Below are 23,066 nucleotides of genomic sequence, written 5' to 3' on the forward strand. Positions count from 1 at the left end.
TGCCGGACAACAATTGATGTGTAAAAGCTGTAACAAATTTTACATAGGACAATCTGGAAAAGCTTTGGAAACTAGAATATCACAACATAAATACAGTGTAAGGACAGCCCAACAGAGTAGTGGTTTATTTCAGCACAAAGCATCCAGTGGATCACCATAGTGACTGGGCAGGCTCTAAGATTCTAGCAAGATCAAAAAACTTAGATGAAAGAAATGTAATAGAATCTTGCCTAATTTCTGGCACACATGAAAAGAATGTAAACATGAGCTATGGTCATTTTAAGTGTGATAAATTGTTAACTGAATTAATTTTAAAGCAGTATCCCCGAGACTAACAATTGATTGTTTCCTGTCGTCTCCTGGAAGTGTAGTCACATCTGTGTGGGACACACCTAGCATTAATCTTCTAGGTCTTAAGTTAAGCCGCAGTGTTTACCCCCCCCACCTTTTTGTCAGATGCATTCCTAAGGAAGAAAAAAGAAAGGTACCTATTGTTCTATGCATCGCCCAGTTTTAAATTCAGGTCATCCTTTGTTGTGTGCCACTCTCTGCTACAGGTGTCCATAAGTTAAGCCACAGGTAAAAATTCAGGTCATCCATTGTTCTGTGTGCCACTCCATGCAGCGGGTGTGCGTAAAAGACCTCTACCCATTACGTTTCTGTCTCACTCTGTCTGAAGATGTAACATACGAAAGTACTCACCTGTCGCTCCATTCATTTCTCCTGTGGTTATTCTGCATACATATCTTCACGATGAAGTGAAGTTTGCGCATCTTTCTATCTATCTATCTATCTATCTATATACAGGGAGAGAGAGAGAGAGAGAGAGAGAGAGAGAGAGAGAGAGAGAGAGAGAGAGAGAGAGAGTCCCACTATCAACCATACCACACTTACAATCAGTCACCCACAACAATGACACCCATAGGAACCACAACTACCAATCAGTACAAATATGCAACTACAAATACAATATCCACAGCCAATCATCTAACTGTATCAGACATAATTCACAACTGTAACAGCCATCACCATCAATGTTACTGTAAACACACACACACACACACACACACACACTCACACACACACACACACACACACACACACACACACACACACACACACACACACACACACACACACACACACACACACACACACACACACACACACACACACACACACACACACACACACACACACACACACACACACACACACAGTTCCTCCCATTAAACCATGATTTTTGAAAACTTCCAGAAGAAAAATATCACAGAAAAAATAAGCTTCCTCGTATTAGTGACCATAAATAAGAGATCAAAGTTTGTGCTCAAAATATTATTATAATTGCAAAAATATTGTGGAAGTAATCAGAGAGTTTATGTGTTGCCCTTTATTTGTCACTTTGTTTACGGTAATTATTCATTTATTTTTTGGCAACTGCTTGGCTGGTCGGCGCTGAAATGATAGTATTTCAGGTATTTTTCCTGAATATGATGCTCGGTCATTCATTTTTTTTTTTTGCGCAGTTAATTACAGTTGCTTTACTAACCTAAACTCTATAAAATAGCGTGGAGGTAACTAGAATATACTAATATACTTCAAGGGGCGAAATTGGGCTACAGCATGCATTTAAGAACGGTTGGTCGTGATCATTCCTTCCACGATTATGACGTTTGGTTATGGACAGGTACATAGATACTAACCTGATAGTGTGTGACATGTGGATTCAGGGACAACGTGGACCCTTTTACAGCGAACCATACCTTTTCTGTAAATTTCTCCTTCAGCTGTTCTTGTGTGTCTTTGAGAAGTGAGATGCTGCCTTCAGAAAGAATAGCTACCGGGTATATGCCTCTCAGGAACACTGCTAACAAATAAGTGACTGGGTTTCTTCTTGAGTTCAATGATGAGTAGAGATTAACTTTTATTTTTTCATATATATATATTTTCTCTTTTAAAAAGTTTTAGGATGAATAAGTATATATGGTTCAGAGTTTTTCCTGTACCTCTGTAGCTCATTAAATGTTTGACAACAATTTTTATATTTTCGTCTTCAGCTATATCCTTCCCCAGCTTATCCACAGTACTATAAATGGATTGCTTAAATGTCTAGGTTAATGATACTAGAGTCTGTGTGTTTTCATCTCATATTCCTAGACCACTCTTATAGCTTCAAAACTAAGTTGTGGTTGCATGAAATTCGACGAACCTTAATTATGAGGTAGCACTGAATCTCCTTGGTAACTAGACAGATCACCTCTCCAATCTGGGTACATTTGGCCACCAGCTTAGCTAAAATGGGCTAAGGATCATTGTCAGATGAAAATGAACGAACCATAATATAAACAGTCTCAGACTCCTTTGAGTTTGCCATAAACCGGTACTAAATAGAGTTGTCCCGATCATTCGAGTTGTAAGCCACGTAAATCAAAACCAACCCTACAAACAAACTGGTGTGTGGCATCATGTGGTGTTAGTCTGAAGAACACCACTGCCTTCTTGCCTTGGAATAGTAAGCGGTGAAATAATTAAATCGATGGCGATGCAGAGTAAAGCTTTTAACTCTCCCTCTGTCTGTCTGTCTGTCTGTCTGTCTGTCTCTTCACTGACCCTGCCTCCTACCCTTCCTCCTTATACTGCTTCTTCCTCCTCATTTTCCATCTTTCTGTTCCTTCTTCCTCCCCCACCCCTTCCTCTCTTTTTCAGTTCCTTTCCATTTAATATTCTATAAATCTGTGTGTGTGTGTGTGTGTGTGTGTGTGTGTGTGTGTGTGTGTGTGTGTGTGTGTGTGTGTGTGTGTGTGTGTGTGTGTGTGTGTGTGTGTTTCATCCTGCCACCCACCCTTCCTCCTCATCCTCCTTTTCCCTCCTCCCTTTCCATAGTTTAGTTTCTTCTTCCTCCTCCACCCCTTCCTCTCTTTTTCGATTCCTATCCATCTAGTAAACTATAAACATGTGTGTGTGTGTGTGTGTGTGTGTGTGTGTGTGTGTGTGTGTGTGTGTGTGTGTTCTCAAAGCTGGAAAAAGGATTTTGATGAAACTTGACAGGAATTAGATCCCAGATGGGCCAGTTTCAATTTCATATCAATTGATATTTTCTGAATGGGTGTTTTGGCCCCTAATAATTGTCCTCTTTGGTGTTACATTACGCACACGATACGCACACGTGGAAGAGGCAGCGGGGTATATCCGTGGAGTTTCATACGTCTTTGCACACACGCACGCACGCACACACACACACACACACACACACACACACACACACACACACACACACACACACACACACAGCGAGAGAGAGAGAGAGAGAGAGAGAGAGAGAGAGAGAGAAGGGGGGGGGATTTTGTTCATCTACACTACGATGTCTTTTACCTCATTAATGCAACGAATAGACGATTTCCGTCAGCAGAAAATGGTGGAAGTTGTGGTGGTGGTAGTGATGGTAGCAGTGGTGGTGGTGGTGGTGGTGGTGATGGTAGCTGTGGTGATGATGATGATGGTAGCTGCGATAGTGGTGGTGCTGTAGCTGTGGTAGTGGTGGTGGTGGTAGCTGTGATGATGGTGGTGGAGGTGGTAACTATGGTGGTGGTGGTAGCTGTAGTGCTGCTGCTGCTGCTGGTGACGGTGGTCGCAGCAATGATGATCGTGGTGGTGGCTGCTGTGAAGGTGATGGTGGTGATAGCTGTGGTGGTGGTGGTGGTGGTGTAGCTGTGGTGGTGGTGGCGGTGTAGCTGTGGTGGTGGTGGTCTTGATGGTAGCTGTGATGATGATGGAGGTGGTAGTAGCTGTGGTGGTTATGGTAGTGGTGTTGGTGGTGATGATTGGGGTGGTGGTAGCTGTGATGGTGTTGGTGGTGGTGGTGGCAGCTGTTCAGAGACGGCTCCCATTTGGGCAAGTGCTTTGCAGCCCAACAGGACCGCAAAGCAACTTGCTCCACGGCAAAGCAAGGTTAGGAAATGGCTCTTATTTGGACAAGAGTAAGTGGCCGGATAGGGCCACAAGGCTCTTGTATATCACCTATAAATCTGATGAAGGATAAAGGTGGCCCAAAATAGGTAGGGTGGGCAGACGGGAGTGGGAAGGACTGGCTGGGAAGGTGGTGAGTGGTGGGAGACGAAGAAACAACTACATTATTCAAAGTAAATTTTTTTTTTGTCTTATTAAAATTGCATGGTTTTGAGAGTTTTTTTTTTTTTTCTCATACATAACAATAAGTACACAAGGCTGATCTCATGAAATGAACTATTTTTTAGGAGCTCCATTGAAATTATATCAACACATTATGAATGGTAGACATTATGTGAAGATGGGTGCTGTAGGCAGGACGATGTGGATAGTGGGAACGTTTAAGTGAATGATTCCTTAGAGAAATTAGATGCTGGGACGAGGAAAGTGGAGTGGGTGGGTCAGGTCTGGATGGTGGTGAGTGGTGGGACTGAATGGGGGCAGTGTTCCCTGCGCAGATGGGATGTTTTTCGGGGTGTGGTACGGGTGTGGGAAGGGGTGAGAAATCAATGTATTTTCCACAAACAAAACTAAGAACAAGATTGCCAATATTGTCAGGGGAATGCAAGATGTCCTCCACACAGCTATAATGCACTGACATGCTACTATGTAAATTCCCATGATGATTAATGAAGACAGAATTACGAGTAAAGGATCTCAAAATTTGCTAGTTTCTATGGTTTGACTTTTGACCCCCCAGAACCCTTTAAAATGCCCATGATATAAAAATAAGTGTGTGGGGCTGTTGGCCCGAGGGACAACTACCATGTTTGAAGCGAACTGGTGAAAAATTAAAAGAATTACGTCAAAATGAAAAAGAGTTCGGAAGATTTAAGAAAGAACCAGAGGAAATACACAGTGCAGTAGCTCCCCATACTTTGCTGTGGAGAGCTAAAAATATGAAAAAGAAAAACAAGCAAATAAGAACGTGCTGCTCTCATTTGCCTTGTCTTTTGCCTTGCATCTTGGCGCCGACGAGGAGCCTACATGTGATAGTGCTTTGTATACAGGGTAGAGTGAAGCAGGTGCGGCGTCCACCGGAATGCCGAAACTCTTCATTTTTCCCCACACTTCGCCATGGAGAAACACCCTGGTCAGACACTGGTAAGGTACTGTCTACCACAAGGGGGCACTGGATCCCTACACGTTCTATGTATTGTGCTGTACCTGTAGGACAGCCTCATAGAAGCAGTTGCCTACCTGTGGATCATCAGGGTTAAACAACAATAAGAACCTTGTGTCTTTTGAGGCAAGTGTGACATTGCTTGCAAGTAAATTACGATACAAAGGAAAGCCTCAAAGAATCGAGCTATCTTCACATGTGTGTGTGTGTGTGTGTGTGTGTGTGTGTGTGTGTGTGTGTGTGTGTAGAGTAGGAAAAGCTTTTCTAATTGGGGGGAGGGTTTAAACATAGCCTTCAAGAACCCCTTCGCTACAAGATATTTCCCCTGTTTTATAAATCGTAAGAACCAGTGAAGTGCGCTTTGTGAGCGCGTGACGAGCGAGCAAACGTCTGTACATACACCAGTCATCAAAATTTCATTTTGTTGTAAACTTTTAACATTTCTGGTGAGGTAGTTAACAATAACAGAAGAATAATTGAGCTCAAGTACATATTTTCTCACGTTTTCTTTCTCTCACGCTTTCTCTTTGGATGTGCATGTAGCAAGGCGCCGTCACATTTATCACACGCGCAATGTTCATATCTCTGCTTCCAACTTGCCTTGGCAACTAATCGCGTCGGTAAACGCTTGGCTACTGATCCAATGATAAAACCCAGAAATGGAGCGATTACCCTTGCTGATTTCGCTCCCTAAACATAGAAAAAAAGTTCATGTAAACTTATGAGAGTAATATCCGATATTTATTTGCTAAAATTCATGCAAGAAAACATAGTGTTACACCAAGAAATATTTTTAAATTCGATTTCATAGTGGAGCATGTCAGTTGAAGCCCTCGGTATATTCCCTTAGAAAGCTGGATGCCAAGGGGTTTATTTGGTCTCAGGAGTAAATATATAGCTAAAAAGAGAATTTATTGACTTTATTTACTGTACTACCTGCTGAAAGAATCTCTTTGCTATCTCACATGATAGAAAAGTTATTAACCTATGAAAACCATTGCGGTAGGCCGTGTCGTGTCGGGCTGGTCATTCTCAGCTGAACGTTAACATCGCTTTGCTACATTTGCTCACTTGCTAGTAATAATTCAAGAAATCGTAGTATTGTGATTAATACTCTCTGTCTTCTATGGCCTCTTCTGAACTGAGGCAAAATCGTCTACGATTAGTAGGAATAGAAAAACACAGCTGTCGTGACACATGGGAGGGTTAATGGTGACAGTATAAACACTCTCAGACTCCTTTAAGTTACTCCCAGTTCAGTGAAATCATCTGGCTTTTGCTTTGCTGCGACCATGAGAGTTGTGACATCAACACAAAATAAATCGTCTGCCTTTAGATGAGTATGCTAGAGTTGTCCCGTAGATGAGAGAGTCATTCTTACCACCAACAGCGTTTAAAAATCCCTCTCCCCCCCCAAAAAAAAAAATAAACAAAGAAATCACACTTTTTTATAGGAATGTTAATAATGGCAGGGAACTTTCTGACAGAGAACCTTGCTCCAAATTCTCTCCTGTCATCATTAATTCTCCCCTACTATTCGTGTTTCACTCTAACTTGGCCCAGGTTTTCGACTTTTTGCAGCTTATTTCACGTAGGTCAGTGAACTACTACATGCCTACATCCTTTCTATTGCTGTTCTCCGTGACTGGCATCACATTCCAGTGCTAATCTCTTCCTACAACGCACCAGTCAAGATGGAGAGGTGGTAATTTTAGGCCAAGTTAGAATAAAGTGAGCATAATAGTTTCCCCTCAGCTGAAGCAAACCATCTTAAATCTATTTAACTGTCTATGTATGCATGTATCTATCTATCTGTATGTGTGTGTGTGTGTGTGTGTGTGTGTGTGTGTGTGTGTGTGTGTGTGTGTGTGTGTGTGTGCTTGCGCGGGACTGTGTACTGGATGGTCCATAATTATGTAACCTCCTCTTCCACTCAGCCGGGCGATTTCTCGTGTGTTGCGGGGACGGTTGTGTCAGTGTTATCAATGCCAAACCTGCATATATTTGTTCATTTTCTATTTCCACTGCCACACCAATGCCCACACCAGCTGACTGAGCCGTCCCCGCAACAGATACGATACCACTTGGAGAGTTTGTAGTGGAGTTTGTGTGTGTGTGTGTGTGTGTGTGTGTGTGTGTGTGTGTGTGTGTGTGTAATGCGGTCGACTCTGGGAATAGACTTAACAGTCCGTTCTCTGAGGCCCAGCAATTCTTCTACGAACCATGCACTTCCACATGCCACCACTTCGGCGCTAGCACCAATCATCCACACTCAGTACATGCTAGGGCTGTCTCATACAGGATTGGTGTGCTGGTATTAGTAAGGGTTTTTATACGACATGTCAGCGAGTTTTATGGTAGATCAGTAAAGTCTGCTTTTAACTATAGTCAAGTCCTTAAACTGTTCCCTACCTCAGCCAGGAATTGAACCCGCGTACATTGGAACAGCAGGCGACGTCTCCACCGCTTCCGACTATATAGATAAATAATAAGTGAATAAATAAGGTAGTGAAAATTCTGGGACCAACACAGCCTTGCTTCAGCTTTCCTCCTCTCCACATCACCACTTCTCTCTCCGCCCTCCTCTCCACCCGGCCTTCCCTCATCCATTTTTCACCTCTCTCCCTCCTCCTACCGTTACTGTCTCGTGTTTTTATTGCGTTTTATCGGTTCCTCCTTCCCTTCCCTTTCCCCCTTTCCTTTCTACCCTCTCCTCCCTTGTGCTCTTCGTCTCTCCTCTCTCCCCTCTACCGTCTTCCTCTCTACCCTCCCCCCTTTCCCCTCTTCCCCCTTCCCCTCTTCCCCCTTCCCCCTTGTCCTCGTCCTCTTTGTCCACTCCTCATTCCCCTCTTCCCCTCTACCCTTCACTTTTGAATAACACATTTATTATTTAAGATTTCTTACAAGAGATAACATGGAGGGTGTACCAGTAACCAAAGAACAGCGACATGTTCCTTAAGTTGACCAGATGTGTTTCCCCTGCAGTTTAAAATAGTATAGAATATGGTTTCCATTCACCCTTTCCTATTAAATTTCCATGACAGCTTTTCTATGCTGCATGGTGTTCCTTCTCACTATTTTATTTTTTGCCGGCTTTGGCTGGAGGGTTTGATGGGTGGGGAGCCTTCCTACTTTCCTATCCTTGTCTTTGACTGATAGAATAGCTAAGTTAGTTATAACCTATCCTGTGCCAATCAGCATCCAAAGGATCGATAAGTCTGTTGCTGTTTGCTTCTTTTGTATTCCTTTGTACCCTCTCCCCTCTCCCTCTCCACTTTCTCCCCCCTTCCCCTCTTTCTCTCTACCCTTTCCCCCTTTCCCCTTTTCCTACCATTCCTCTCCCTTTCCCCTCTTCCCTCCATCCCTTTCCCTTTTCACCTCCACCTTCTCCCCTTCCCCTCTCCCCTGTGACTTCTCTTGCAACATGCATATGCAACAGAGATATGGAATCAAAGTTGCAAGTCTGCCGGATAAAAACTTTCTGAAATGGGAGTGGAGTGCCGGGGATGCAAGGAAGGGAAAGAGTTGTCGAGGTGGTGAATTTCAGTCTGATTTTATATTAATCGAAAGCTGTAGTTCCCTTATAAATTCTAAGAATTACTTTCAAACATAACAAATTCATTCCTTGATTAAAGTATAAGAGCAGCGTGAAAGAAAGATTGGGAAGGTATGAGTTAGAGCACATGGAAGGGGTGGAAGAAGTATGCAAGATATTCACGGAAGAGATAGGCGCAGTATGAAAGGTGGTTTGTGGAGTGAGGAGGAGACGCAGGGTTGTGCAAGGGACAGCATGATGGAATGTGAGGTGAAACGAGCTGTGGAACAAAAGAAGAAGGCATATAGTGACTGGCAAGTGAGTATAGGTAGGAGAGAAGATGAGAGAGAGAATAGAGAGGTATATGTGTGCAGAAGGGAGGTGAAGAGATTGGTGAAGGAGAGTAAGAAGAGAGTGGATGAAGAGTTTGGGAGGAATCTAAGTGTGAAATGGAGGCAGAGTAAGAAATTGTTTTGGAAGGAGGTAAAGAAAGTAAGACAGTGTGAAAGGGGAAACAGTAGGGGAGTGAAATATAATAATAGATTGTTGGTGGAGAAGAGAGAGAAAATGAGGAGATGGAAGGAGCACTTTGAGGATTTGTTGAATGTAGAGAGTGAGAGCAGTGCGAGTATAAGTGGTTGGGGAATGGCTGGGAGAAGAAGAGATGAGAGGAGGGAGGAAGAGATCAGTACGGTGGAAGTAGTGGAAGCAATGAAGAAGATCAAGATGGGAAAGGCCCCAGGAATTAATGAAGTGTGTGGTGAAATGCTGAAGTATGGGGGTGAGATTGTTGTGGAGTGGATATGGAAGTTGTGTAGATTGGCTTAGGAAGAGGGAAGGGTTCCAGAGGACTTGTAATCAGGTATAATTGTTCCTTTATACAAAGGAAAAGGGAAGAGAGAGATGTGGTAACCATAGGGATATTTGCCTTCTTAGTGTGATTGGAAAAATATATGGTAGAATACTTATTGATGGGGTTAGGCATATAACAGAGGAGCTAGTTGGAGAAGAACAAGGGGGATTTAGGAAGGGAAAAGGGTGTGTAAATCAGATATTTGTTCTAAGATGTTTTGTGGGGAAGTATGTAGAGAAGGGAAGGAAAGTGTATGCTGCCTTCATGGACTTGGAGAAAGCATATGACAGAGTAGATAGGCAAGGTATGTGGAAGGTTTTAAGAATATATGGAGTGGATGGGAAATTGTTGAGTGCTGTGAAGTGTATGTACGAGGGAGTTAGGGCTACGGTGCAGGTGGATGGTGAGCTGAGTGATTTTTTTTTTAAATCTAAATGTGGGTCTGAAACAGGGATGTGTGATGTCTCCATGGCCGTTTAATATATTCATGGATGCGGTTGTAAAGGAGTTGCAAGGTAGGGCAGTGGATGTGGGGGTGGCTCTAATGAATGAGGGTAAGGTATGGAAGATTCCGGTGTTGCTGTTTGCTGATGATACAGTATTGTTGAGTGAAGATGAATGGGAGTTGCAAAGTTTGGTGAATGAATTTGGGACAGTGTGTAAGAAGACGAATCTGAAAGTTAATAAAAAAAAGAGTAAAGTTATGGTGTTTGAGAGGAATGAAGTCATAGAGTGCACAGTGAGGTTGGATGGTGGGGATATGAGGAATGTGAGTGCACTCAAGTACTTGAGTAGTGTGATGAGTAAGGGTGGAAGTTTTGGGGATGAAGTACTTGAAAGGGTACAGCAGGGAAGGAAGGTTGTTGGTTCACTGAAAGTGGTGATGAGAAACATGGAGGTAGGTATGGAAGTCAAGAAGTCACTGCATGATAGTATTGTGATCCCTACCCTGACGTATGGAAGCGAGGCGTGGACCGTGCTGGAGGGGAACAAGTCAAGAGTGAGAGCAGTGGAAATGAGTTTCCTGAGAGGAGCATGTGGAGTGACATGGAGGGACAGGTTGATGTATGAAGAAGTGAAAGAACGTTGTGGGGTGGATGTGGATGTGGCTGAAAGAATTAGGAGAAATAAACTGAGATGGTTTGGACATGTGGAGAGAATGGAGAATGAAAAACTGACTAGGAGGGTGTATGTAGGTGAAGTGGAGGGAGGGAGAGAGAGGGGGAGATCGAGGATGAGGTGGAAGGATGGAGTTGAGAGGTATATGAAGGAGGAGGGGAGTGAGTTGGAGGAGGGCAGTCAAATGGTGGGTGACAGAGCTACTTGGAGGCGTTCTGTCTGCGGCCACCCTTTGCGGGATTAGGTTGTCGGGCTATAGATAGATAGATGGATTTGAGGTAATACATGTTGGATGAAGTGGAGGGGTTGTGTGGAGAGATGTATGAGGGAGGGAAGTGTGAGCTGGAGGGATGGCAACCAAGCGGCAGAAGACAGAGTGAAGTGGAGGCGATATGTTTGTGGTCACCCTCTATGGAATTTATGTGTTTAGCAATAGACAGATAAATACATAGATAAACAGATAGATAGATAGAAAGATAGGTTGACAAATAGACAGAAAGACAGTTGGATGGATAGGGAAACAGACAATATTTACAAGGGAATGCAGGGCGATCTCCACACAGCTTCAGTAAATTGATTTTCTTCTGCTCAGACTTTCAAAATGACAAGTATACCAAAGTTTGTGCGCTTGTCTTTTTCTTTTTCCTCCTCATCCCTCCCCTCTCTCTGCCATCTCTCCCTCTAACTCTTCTATTTCTCTGTTCCATTCGCTCTTTCCACCCTTTTCTCCTTTCCTTTCTCTCTCATCCTCCCCTCTTCCTCTCAATCTCTCCTACTAACTTACCTCCTTTACTCCATCTTTCTCTCCGTCATCGCTCTCGTCCCCCTTCCTCCCACATTCCTCTCTCTTTTCACCTCACCCTCTGCTATTTTCTTCCTCTTTTATGCCCTTTGTTCACTTTCTCCTTCATTCCTCCACGTCTTTCCATGTATCTTTCCCTCTAAATTTTCGCTTCTCTCTTCATCCCTCTGTCTTTCCATCTCTCTTTCCTCCTCCCTTTCCTCCTCCCTTCCTCGCACCCCCTCTCTCCTCCCTACATCTCGCCCCGTCACAAACACAAATCCAATTCCCAGATCACTTTTTCACATCCCACTTCACTTTTTCCGACCACAGTAAAAGCCTATGTAAACGAAGCTCAGATCTAATGCAAAAAAACAAAGGTTTGTGTTGGAGTATGGAAACACAATAATACTCTTTTCATGAATTTCTACATACTTTTTCCTGTCCCCATTCCAACACTCCTATTTTATGCGAAGCTAGACTTACCCACGTACTATCACGCTAACACACCTTCAATTACTCTTCTAGCAGTCTTTGTACTCTCACTTTTATTTTGTACCAAGACCTTATAGCACCAATTTCTGTATTTCCCTGGGTCACTGCCCTCCACTCCCTTTGTGCAATTACCATTGTTTTCTGTCACTTCACCAAAGTACTTAAACTCTTCCACCATTTCCATCACCTAATGCTTCATCTCTTCCACTTCTCGCTTTGATCTGCTGGCTAATATTCCTGTGGTGAGTGCAGCATGTTATGTTTCTTTACCCACGGATAAAAAAAAGTTCACTTTAAACCTCAACTCATCTGGTTCTCATTTTACACTAATGGCCAAGGTTCCAAAGCAGAGTGAAGCTTGTTATGTTTTCCTTCCCAGTAAAAAAAAAAAAAAAAAAACTAAATATTTCATGTTCTCTGCTTTTCACTTTCCTCTGTTGGCTAGTATTGTTGAAAATGGCTTGGTGTAATTTACTACCCTTAAGTGCAAAAATATTCCTAATATTTGTTCTCTTGGTTCTCCTTTACTGTTTAAGCCAAGAATGGCTTGGTATATTTCTGTGGCAATAAATACGAGAGTTCGCCATATATTTCTCTTCTACTTTTCACTTTCTTCTGTCGGCCAGTATTCCTAGGCTGAAAGGCTTGATATGTGTTTCTCCTCATAGATGCAAATATGTGAGTAATATTTCACTGCTTCTACTTCTCACTTTCTCCTGTTGTTTAATATTTCTATACTGAGAGACCCATACCTCGTTTCTCTGGCCACAGACGACATTCTTTAATATGGAGCATCAGAGAGGGAAGTGATGAACATGCCTTAAAGTGAAATAGACGCAGCGTGATAGACCAACTTTTGTCCCTGGAATCTGAAGAGCGGTATTTTCACTGGGTTTGGATAATTCATATCGCTGTTTCCTTTGTGATTTACTTCACTTATTGCACCTTAATAACAGCACCTCATATGCCACTGATGGTACAGTATGATGATAGTGAGAGGGAACATAACATTGTGAACACCGAAGCCATACCTAGTGTGCTCAAGTTCGTTTCTGTGTGTGCATTTACATATGTACGTATGTATGTAATTTAGCAGAATATCTTATCAGCACCTGATCCAATTAGAGGCTTCACCAAACCTGTTTCAGCGGTCTGCCACCAGGTGGTCTAGCGTCGCCCAGCCTCGATTAAATATTTTTGCGGGGTTTTAAAGACCTGTGAAATTGTACCTAATACAAAGTTTATAATAATAATACTATTTATAGGAATATTTTTTCCTATTCAATCAAGCGCATATATATATATATATATATATATATATATATATATATATATATATATATATATATATATAGATAGATAGATAGATATACCTGTAAAGAAAGAATAACCAGGCTTTCAGAGAATCTTAGCTTGGGGACCAAAATAGAGTGCTGTCTGTTTACATATATTTGAATAAATCGTGTGCAGTTAGTAAAAGGAGATTACCTTCAGGACTTCTGATGTGTGTGTTTTAGCATGCTTTAAAGTAGTATGCAGTTCCACTCAAAATAATGTACTGAACGATTACTTAGTTGGTGAGTCAGCCATATTAATCCAAACAAACGGCAGTGCGGTATGACACTTTAATCATAATATAGTACAAGGAGTTGAAGTTTAAACTTACTAAACTGTGCAATGGAGCCAGGGAAACATTTAAAAGAATTATTTGAGTTAGACTTTGGTTACTAAGATGACCGAGATGTCCAACAGGTCCGTATTGTCAGGAAAAGTCATACGTCAGGCAGGGCAGCATATCGAAAGGTGTTGCTAAAATAATATGCGGCTACACATCTATTTTCTTTTGTGGATACTAGCGAATGACAAGTATTTTAATCACTGTTATCTTGCTTTATGGATGGTTCTAGTAAAATTGCCTAGGTTTTGTGTCTGTGTTATGCTTAAAGAGATGAGTAAACTGACGAAAGCGGAGTTTACAAAATGACATTAATAATACATTACATATAATCAGAGGGCTCCCATATTGTAATTTCTTTGTAGCATATCATGCCATCTGCGTAATTTGATGAGTAAAATATATTTTGAGGTGTTTTACTTTGTGTCAAAATTAAAAAGAAATTAAGCACTGGCTACTTTTTCAGAGCCTACCCCGCATCAGAGCTGGGCGACGGAAGCGACCCTAGTGGCAGATTTCTGAAGCAGGATCTGGTGAAGGGTAAAAATTAGTACATACATTGTGTGCGTGTGTGTGTGTGTGTGAGAAGGATTTGACATGATTCTCGTGCACATCGATCAAAGGTCAAGGTATCGGGTTTGCGTCAGGGATTGGGAGGGGATAGAACATTTTTGATACAATAATTTTTTTTATTGCTCAGTGCCTTGAGTTGTTCAAGTGGAAAATTTATGGCCACAATTGGTAATGCTTGGTGAGGCAGAACAATACTTCCATGTGTCGTATAGTGTACTGTTTCCTCCTTGTGTTATTCTTTTCTGGGCAGAGCTTGTGTCGCCCTTTCCCACAATACATGTGTTGGGAGTGATCAAGATAAAGGAATTGGGACGTGAGGAAAAGCGCGCGCGCGCACACACACACACACACACACACACACACACACACACACACACACACACACACACACACACACACACACACACACACACACACACACACAACTTACATGTACTGTACAGGGAATTAACAAAAAGGCATTCATTTTGTGCAATACGAGAAGGCCATAATGGAACAGAAGTGATGCTGTTGTGTGTGTGTGTGTGTGTGTGTGTGTGTGTGTGTGTGTGTGTGATGGGAAGGGGGAGATGAGGGAAGGAAAGAAGGAAGAAAGAAAGAAATGAATGGATAGTATGGAAGGAATAAGGAGTAAGAGAGAGAGAAAAGGAGGGATAAGAAGGATGGGACTAAGGGAAGAAGTGAAGATGGGAGAAAGATTTACGGAAGGAGTGAGAGATGGGTAAGAGGAAGGAAGGAAAGAAAGACAGAGGAAATGAATGATATGGTATGAAGGAAAGAAGGACAAGGAGAGAGAATGAAGGAAGGGAAGAAGGATGGAAGTAAAAGAAGGAGGGAAGATAGAAGAGGGAATTAAGAGAGGAGGCAGAGAGGAGGAGAGGACGAAGAAGGAGGGAAGAGATAACAAGGACGGAAGGAAGGAAGAAGTGAGATAACGAATGAGGGAGAGAGAAGGAGGGAAGGGAGAGATGAAGAAATTAGAGATAATGTAAAAAATAAATGATGTATGTCTGAAATGTATGTGTGAGAGAGAGAGAGAGAGAGAGAGAGAGAGAGAGAGAGAGAGAGAGAGAGAGAGAGAGAGAAGATGCCTATTGTGCTGAAGGAGTTGAAAATAATTACCATCTAGCCTTTAAAATGATGGTATTGTGTGTGTGTGTGTGTGTGCGTGTGTGTGTGTGTGTGTGTGTGTGTGTGTGTGTGTGTGTGTGTGTGTGTTTTATCCTTTGGTCTCTTGTCTTCCGGATGACTTAATTCGGCTTTGAAGAGATCTGTCAACGGGAGGGAGTGAAGGAAAAAGTCAGAGGGGAGAACAAGTAAGGGGAAAGGATGGAGTATAACAAGAAAGGAAGGAAATAACAACGTTTTATCCTCCTCCTTCTTCCACTCTTCCTTATTATCATTATCATCATCATCATCATCATCATCATCATCATCAACAAAATTAATAATAATAATAATAATAATAATAATACAAACAATGATAATATTTCAGTTACAAGTGAGAAAGACTGGGTTCTGGAAGGTTATAAACGAAATCCTGATAAATAGTGAACGAAAGACAGGGAAAGCATTCGGCAGCATCGAATTCTCTAAGCTGAAAAAAATCGTCTGTGTATCCCTGAATTAATACTCAGAAAGCTCATGCAGATATCAGTTGTCGTTTTTGTCTATAGGAATTTCCTCAAAGAAAATTATTCAGGGTTAGCTTGGATAACATGAAAAACAAAGGCATCTGGGGGCCGAATGCTAATCGCCAGCCAAAATATGTTGCTGGATACGGTACAATTTACCTACAAGCCAAATTTGAAGATACTTCGCAAAATTCTACTTAATTCAGTCATCGCGTTTTGCAAAAAGCTAATCCGTATTACAAAAATGTATTGCTGATGACATTCGGTCGTCTTTGATCAAATCCTCACCACAAGTATTAGGCTTCTGCACATCCAAATAGTTGCTATTTCCTAATGGTTAGGTGAAAATTCGTCCACAACTTTTCGAGAAATATTTGAAAGACACACACACACACACACACACACACACACACACACACACACACACACACACACACACACACACACACACACACACACAAAATACATGGCCTCGCCTTGCTAAAGGTGAGTGATAATATAATATATGGCGAAAGGCATTCGGTCGTCCTTGATCGATTCCTCCCAAAAAGTAATGGGCTTCTTCTTAACTACAGAACATACTTGCTCCTTCCTGAAGGTTAGTTGAAACTTCGTCCACAACTTTTCGAGGTATGTTGAGAGCACACACACACACACACACACACACACACACACACACACACACACACACACACACACACACACACACACTCATCAACAAAACCTAGCCTCGCTTTGCTAAAGGCGGTTGATAGCAACCAAGTGTGTCCATGCATGCGAAAAAGTTAAAGAGAGTGGAGGAATCGATGAAGAAGAAAGGAGGAGGTGGAAAATGAAGAGGAGGAGGACGAGGAGGAGAAGGAGGAAGTGGAGGAGGTGGAGGAGGAGGAGGAGGAGGAGGAGGAGGAGGAAGAAAAAGAAGAAGATGAAGAAGAGGAAGAAGAAGAGGAAGGAGGAGGAGGAGGAGGACACAGAAGGGAGAAAGAGAAAATAAAGATTTGAGAAGTAAAGTAGTGAGCCAGGTAAACAGGTGCGGCAGATAAGGAGGGGAGGGGTAGGTGTGGAAAGTGAAATGAAGAGAGGCAGGTGAGGCAGGTGAAGAGGGGACAGACAAACGACTAAGGTAAAGAGAGGAGATGTAGGTGAGGCAAGTGAAGAGGGGAGAGACAGGAGAGGAAGGTGAAGAGGGGAGAGACAGGAGAGGAAGGTGAAGAGGGGAGGGGCATGTGAGGAGGGGAGAGGGGTGAGGCAGGTGAGGAGGGGAGAGGGGTGAGGCAGGTGAGGAGAGGAGAGACGGGTGAGGCAAGTGAAGAAGAGAGAGAGACAGGTGAGGAAGGGAGAGATAGTTAAGGATGGGAGAGGCAGGTGAGGCAGGTGTGGGGAGGGGAAGCAGATGAGGAGGAGGAAGCAGGTAAGGAGGGGAGAGATAAGGACGAAGGGGTGGAGCTAGCGAGGAATTTGAATAAGGGAAATGCAGGTGAGACAGTTGAAGAGCAGTCAGGCAGGTGAGGAAGGCTAGGTGGGGAAGAGGCTGGTCAGGGGAGGAGAGAAAGGTTAGGCGGGTGAGGAGATGTGAACCATGTGAAGAGGGGAGAGGTGGCTGAGGTAGGTAGGGGAGGTGAGGATGGGACAGGCAGGTAAGGAAAGGAGAGGAAGGTAGGGCAGCTGAGAAGGGGTGAGGCACATGAAGAGGACTGAGGCAGGTGAGTAGGGGATAGGCAGGTGGGGAGAGGTGTGGCAAGTGAGGTGGGGAGAGGCAGGTGAGAGATGAGGTAGGTGACGCAAGCAGAGCAGATGGATGAGGCAGACAGTGATGTAGGTGATGCAGAGTGGTAAGCAAGGTGAGGAGGGAGGTAAGACAGAAAGGTGAGGTGGGGAGGTGAGGCAAGGAGGTGATGCAGGGAAATAAGGCAGCTGATGCAGGTGATATAAGGAAGTGAGACAGGGAGGTGAAGTAGGGAAGAGAGGCAGGGAGTTGAGAAAGAGGGGTTTGGCAGGGAGGTGAGGCATGTGACGTAAATGAGACAAGGAGGTGAGGCGGGGAGGTGAAGCAGGGAGGAGAGATAGGGAGGTGAGATAGGGAGGTGAGACAGGGAAATAAGGCGAGTGACGCAAGTGAGACAGGGAGGTGAGTCAAGGAGGTGAGGCGAGGAGGTGAAGAAGGGAGGTAAGGCAAGGAGGTGAGACAGGGAGGTGAGGCGGGGAGGTGAGGCGAGGAGATGAAGAAGAGAGGTGAGACAGGATGATGAGATAGAGAGGTAAGGTGAAGACGTGAGACAGGGAGGTGAGGCGAGGAGGTGAAGAAGGGAGGTGAGTGGGGAGGTGAGGTGAAGACGTGAGGCAGGAAAGTGAGGTAGAAAGGTGAGAAAGGGAGGTCAGATAGAGAGGTGAGGCAGGGAAAGAGGAGAGCATACCTTAATCTGACATTCACCTGTTAGGTAAGTAGGGAGACGGAGAGACTGAGAGCTAGACAGGAAGTTAGTGGCAGATTGAATAGTAGACAGACAGACAGACAAGCAGACACGTAGGCAGAGAGACAGGCGAGTAAGGAGGAAGACAGACAGACAGACAGAAAGGCAGGGAAGTAGGCAGGGAAGTAGGCAGGCAGGCAGACAGGAAGGCAGAAAGGAAGGTAGGCAGGGAAGCAGGGAGATAGGAAGAAAGAAAGATAGGTAGATAGGAAGGCAGGCAGAATACCAAAGAAACAGACAAGTGAATTTGTGAGACTGACAGACAGGCAGGAAGGTACGAAAACAAAGAAAACAGAAGTTGAATTGAGAGAGAGAGAGAGAGAGAGAGAGAGAGAGAGAGAGAGAGAGAGAGAGAGAGAGACTGTCCCACTATTAACCACATCACTCTTACAATCACTGTCATCAAACACAATCAAACCTACAACAACCACAGCTACCCCAGTTACTGCAATAACCACAACCACTGCTGTAATATACACAACCATCAAAGCTACTGAAAACACACACACACACACACACACACACACACACACACACACACACACACACACACACACCACACACACACACACACACACACACACACACACGAACGCACGCACGCACGCACACAACACACGCACCATACCTCTCATTAAATTATGATTTTTAAAAACTCATAAAAAATTATCACTGAAAAATAGGTTTCCCCGTATCTGCGTCCAAAAATAACTGAAATCAATGTTTGTGTCCTTAAAATATATAATTATAGCTATGAATATATAATGGAGGTAATCACAGACTGTTAATGCATCGCCCAGTTTTTGTCGTTATCGTTTCTTGTTTTATTTTTTGGCAACTGTCTCGTTGGTCGGCGTTTAAACTGTATTATTTCATGCTTTTTCCGAAATCTGATGCTCAGTCTCAACTTTTTTGCACTGTTCATTAGAAGTGGCTGTACTAATCAAACATTAAAACATTTTGGCTATAACCAGGCATGGGGTAGAAGCCTGGCCTAGACCTAGTGGCCTCGATGTTAAGGCCACATTTTCAAGGCATTTGACCCGAATTCGGCCATCAAAACAGGCCCTGGTCTCGACCTTGGCCTTGAGGCCAAATGATATGGGTTAAGGCTTCGAGGTAGTTCTGAGGCCAAAACCAGGTGTTGTTCAAGAAGTAGAACCAAAACACACCCACAGGTCTTAGATTTACCATACCACCCACCTATTTATACTGAATGTTTCAGAATGTGAGAAATTATGTTCGAAATATGGTGCCCCAGTATAGTATTAAGATGCGTATCCTACGTGAGATGTTTGTTTGGTTGTACCGATGGCTTGTGGGAGACCCTAGCCTCACCATACGAAGTCCCTATCCATAGTAATTATATCAATATTAAGACCATTATGTTCAAAAACAGTGTTAATATATGGTGTACGTGAGATGTTTGGTTTTAATGAAGGTCAGAAGGATGTCCTAACCTCACCATACCACTTGACTCCTGTGGTGCTTTTATGGGAAGTAAAGACATCATATTTAAAATACTGTGTTGTGGTATTGCAATATTTTGGGGCGAACATGATATTTTGGTATTTAGTTGTATTAAGTTTTAACAGGAAACTCTAGCCTCACTATACCGCTTCCCTGCCTAAAATGATTATATGTAAACTTCCGACAATATACGCAAAACACGGTGTGTTGGTATGATGTTTGTATGTGGTGTGCATGGGCCTGGCCTACACTTGGATACCCTATTTTTATCCTCTCCCTCTTCCCCCCTCCACCATCTCTCTCTCTCTCTTACATTACCTGACCTCTGTTCTCAGACTCTCCCGTTCTGTACTATGTATCAGCTCTCCTTCTCGCATTTTCCTACGTCATTTCCATGCTGTGTTATTGATATTAATTTGGCTGCTGTCTTTAAATTGAGATAAAACTCTAATAGAAGCAGATATAACACCGTAAAGTTAATTTTTCCAGGCATTTCTGCCATTCCACGACTGAGCAGATAAACCTTCTCATACCTTACCTTATCTTACCTACATCATTGCCTCTGTATATAATAACTTTCTTATACCTTTCTCCACCTGTCTTTTGTTTCTTCTTTCCTGACCACCTGGTTCTATCCTTGATGTGGTCTCGCCTACATTACCTTTATATAAGAATACGGTTTTCAAAACAGTATCTGAAGCTCGTCTGACTCATTTAATACTGGGAAATTAATGTATCCAAGAATTTTTGCTTTCTTTAAAGGAGGGCAACGCCAGCTCCGGTTAAGCATCTGCTAAATTTCTCTACAGCATGGATGAAAACTTTAAAAATAATTATATATCTGCTTGCAGTTCACGAAATCTCCATTGAAAAGGCCTCGGCCTAGAGACCTTAGGAAAGAGGTCGGTTTCGTCCATGGCCTCGGCCTCGTGGTTTTCTTAAACCCTCTGGCTCGGTTTCCAGGTTGAAGGCAAAGTCTGACAGCAACAGAACATACTGTTAAAGGCAAAAATGGGCTAAAACGATTTTTTTTTGTTTTTTTGTAGTAGCTATGATTTGTTTGTGGTCACTCCTGTAATCAAATCTTCTGGTTAGAAGTAGATAAACAGATAGGTAATAATCCATGAAAATTTATGTACACGTGGGTTCACTTCCAGAGATTACAGGATAACATGGACTCTGTAACAGTGAACAATATCTACAGTCAAAATGCATCAAATTGAAATTTTCTATAAAGATGTTCCTGTGTGTATTTGACACATGAGCTGCTGTCTGAAGAAGATTCACCAGCACCTCTTAAAGAACACTTCTTGCAACTAAGTGGGTCAGTTTCTTCTTAGTGCAGTGATGAGTACTATATAATTTCTTAATTTATTCATATAGATTTTTATCATTTGAAAAGTGCCTGAGAAATTGTAAGTACATTAGTTTTACGCTAGGAAAAAAAAAAAAAATAATAATACGGGCAAACAACCTTTCCTGTAATTTTGTAGCTCACTAAATGTTTGATAACTATTATTTTTCTTCTTTCCAGAGATATATCCTGCCCCAGCGTAGTGTCAGTGCTATAACTGGATAGCTTACCTGTCGTGGCTTAACCCCTTTCATAGGATAGCGTATTCCTTGCATTATTCTCAGCTACTCATATACGATTTTTTATTTTTTATTTTAAGATAAGATTTTTTGAACTGGAAGGCTTAAACGTTGGCTTCATTAACCCTTTCTCCATCAAAGATCTCCGTTGAGCTGAGTAAAACTGTCTGAAGGTAGTTTGAGTAAAAACATAATCACGCTCTCGAATCGAAATGGGTTAATGATACCAATATAAACTATATCAGACTCATCTGGCTCACTCACAGATAATTAAAACGAACCTGAACTGAATACATGAATTGCCCCGACCATGAGAGTGAAAAATATAAAACCAGCCCTACCAACAAATTAGCGTGGGGAATAATGTGGTGTTAGGTGAAGAACACCACTGCCCTCTTGCCTTTGAATAAAATGCATTGAATAATTGATGACATTGTAGAGTAAATCTATTTAATCTCTCTCTCTCTCTCTCTCTCTCTCTCTCTATGTCTGTCTGCATGTATATATAATATAATAGCAGGGGTACCCGGCGTTGCCGGGCCAAAAAGGTGAACACTCTAAGTCTATCTGTTCTAGTTTAATCTTTCTACTTCGGAACGACCATGTACCTCTTATGCTTTTGAAAAAAAGTTATTATTAGAGGTCCAGGAAATTTCTATTTCAGCTTTCGCAGAATAATGCACAATATTTGTGAGCACTTGTTTATTATTTCCTGTGACTTCAAATGACCTTCAACCAATGACCTCAAATAACCTCTGAGGTCAGCCTCACATGGCCTGTGTCCGAACTGGAGGTCATGTGAGTCTCCATGCCAAAAACTGGGGTGCTGGGTCCAGTCGTTCGAGCGTGCATTACAGGTGACCTCAAGTGACCTCCGACCAGTGACCTCAAGCAACCTAGCATAGTCTATGTCCGAACTGGAGGTCATGTGAGCCTCCATTCCAGAAATATGGCTGCAAGAGTTCCCGGCGTTGCCCGGGCCAAAAAGGCGAACGCTCTACTGGTGACCTTGAATGACCCAGATCTGAATTTTGACCCCCCTGAAACAATCTTTAGATCACCCTGATTTAGACTATATATGGGTCTGAGGGTCCCTGCCCCATGGTTTGGGCGTGATTGAAGGACAAACAATCAAACAAACAAACATCAAGGATGAGTTTGGGAGAGTGTGTAAGAAACGGAATCTAAAGGTGAATGTAGGGAAGAGTAAAGTGATGGTCTTTGAGAGAGGTGAAGTCAGTGAATGTACAGCGAGGTTGGATGGTGAAGAAATGGAAAATGTGAGTACGTTTAAGTACTTGGGTAGTGTGATGAGTAAGGATGGAGGTTTGGAGGGTGAAGTGCTTGAAAGGGTACAGCAGGGAAGAAAGGTTGCTGGTTCTTTGAAAGCAGTGATAAGAAACAGGGAAGTGAGCATGGAAGTGAAAAAGTTACTACATGACAGTATTGTGATACGAGCTCTAACGTATGGAAGTGAAGCTTGGACGTTGTTGAAAGGACGCAAGTCAAGAGTGAGAGCAGTGGAAATGAGTTATTTAAGAGGAGCCTGTGGAGTCACATGGAGAGACAGGCTGACGAATGAGGATATAAAGGAGCGTTGTGGTGTGGATGTGGATGTGATAGGAAGCGTTATGAGGAACACACTGAGGTGGTTTGGCCATGTGGAAAGGATGGAGGGTGAAAGACTGACGAAGAGAGTGTATGTGAGTGAGGTGGAGGGGGGGAAGAGGGAGGGGGAG

Source organism: Coenobita brevimanus, chromosome 112, assembly GCF_032717465.1.
Source record: "Coenobita brevimanus isolate Jiangsu-jjx chromosome 112, ASM3271746v2, whole genome shotgun sequence".
NCBI lineage: Eukaryota > Metazoa > Arthropoda > Malacostraca > Decapoda > Coenobitidae > Coenobita > Coenobita brevimanus.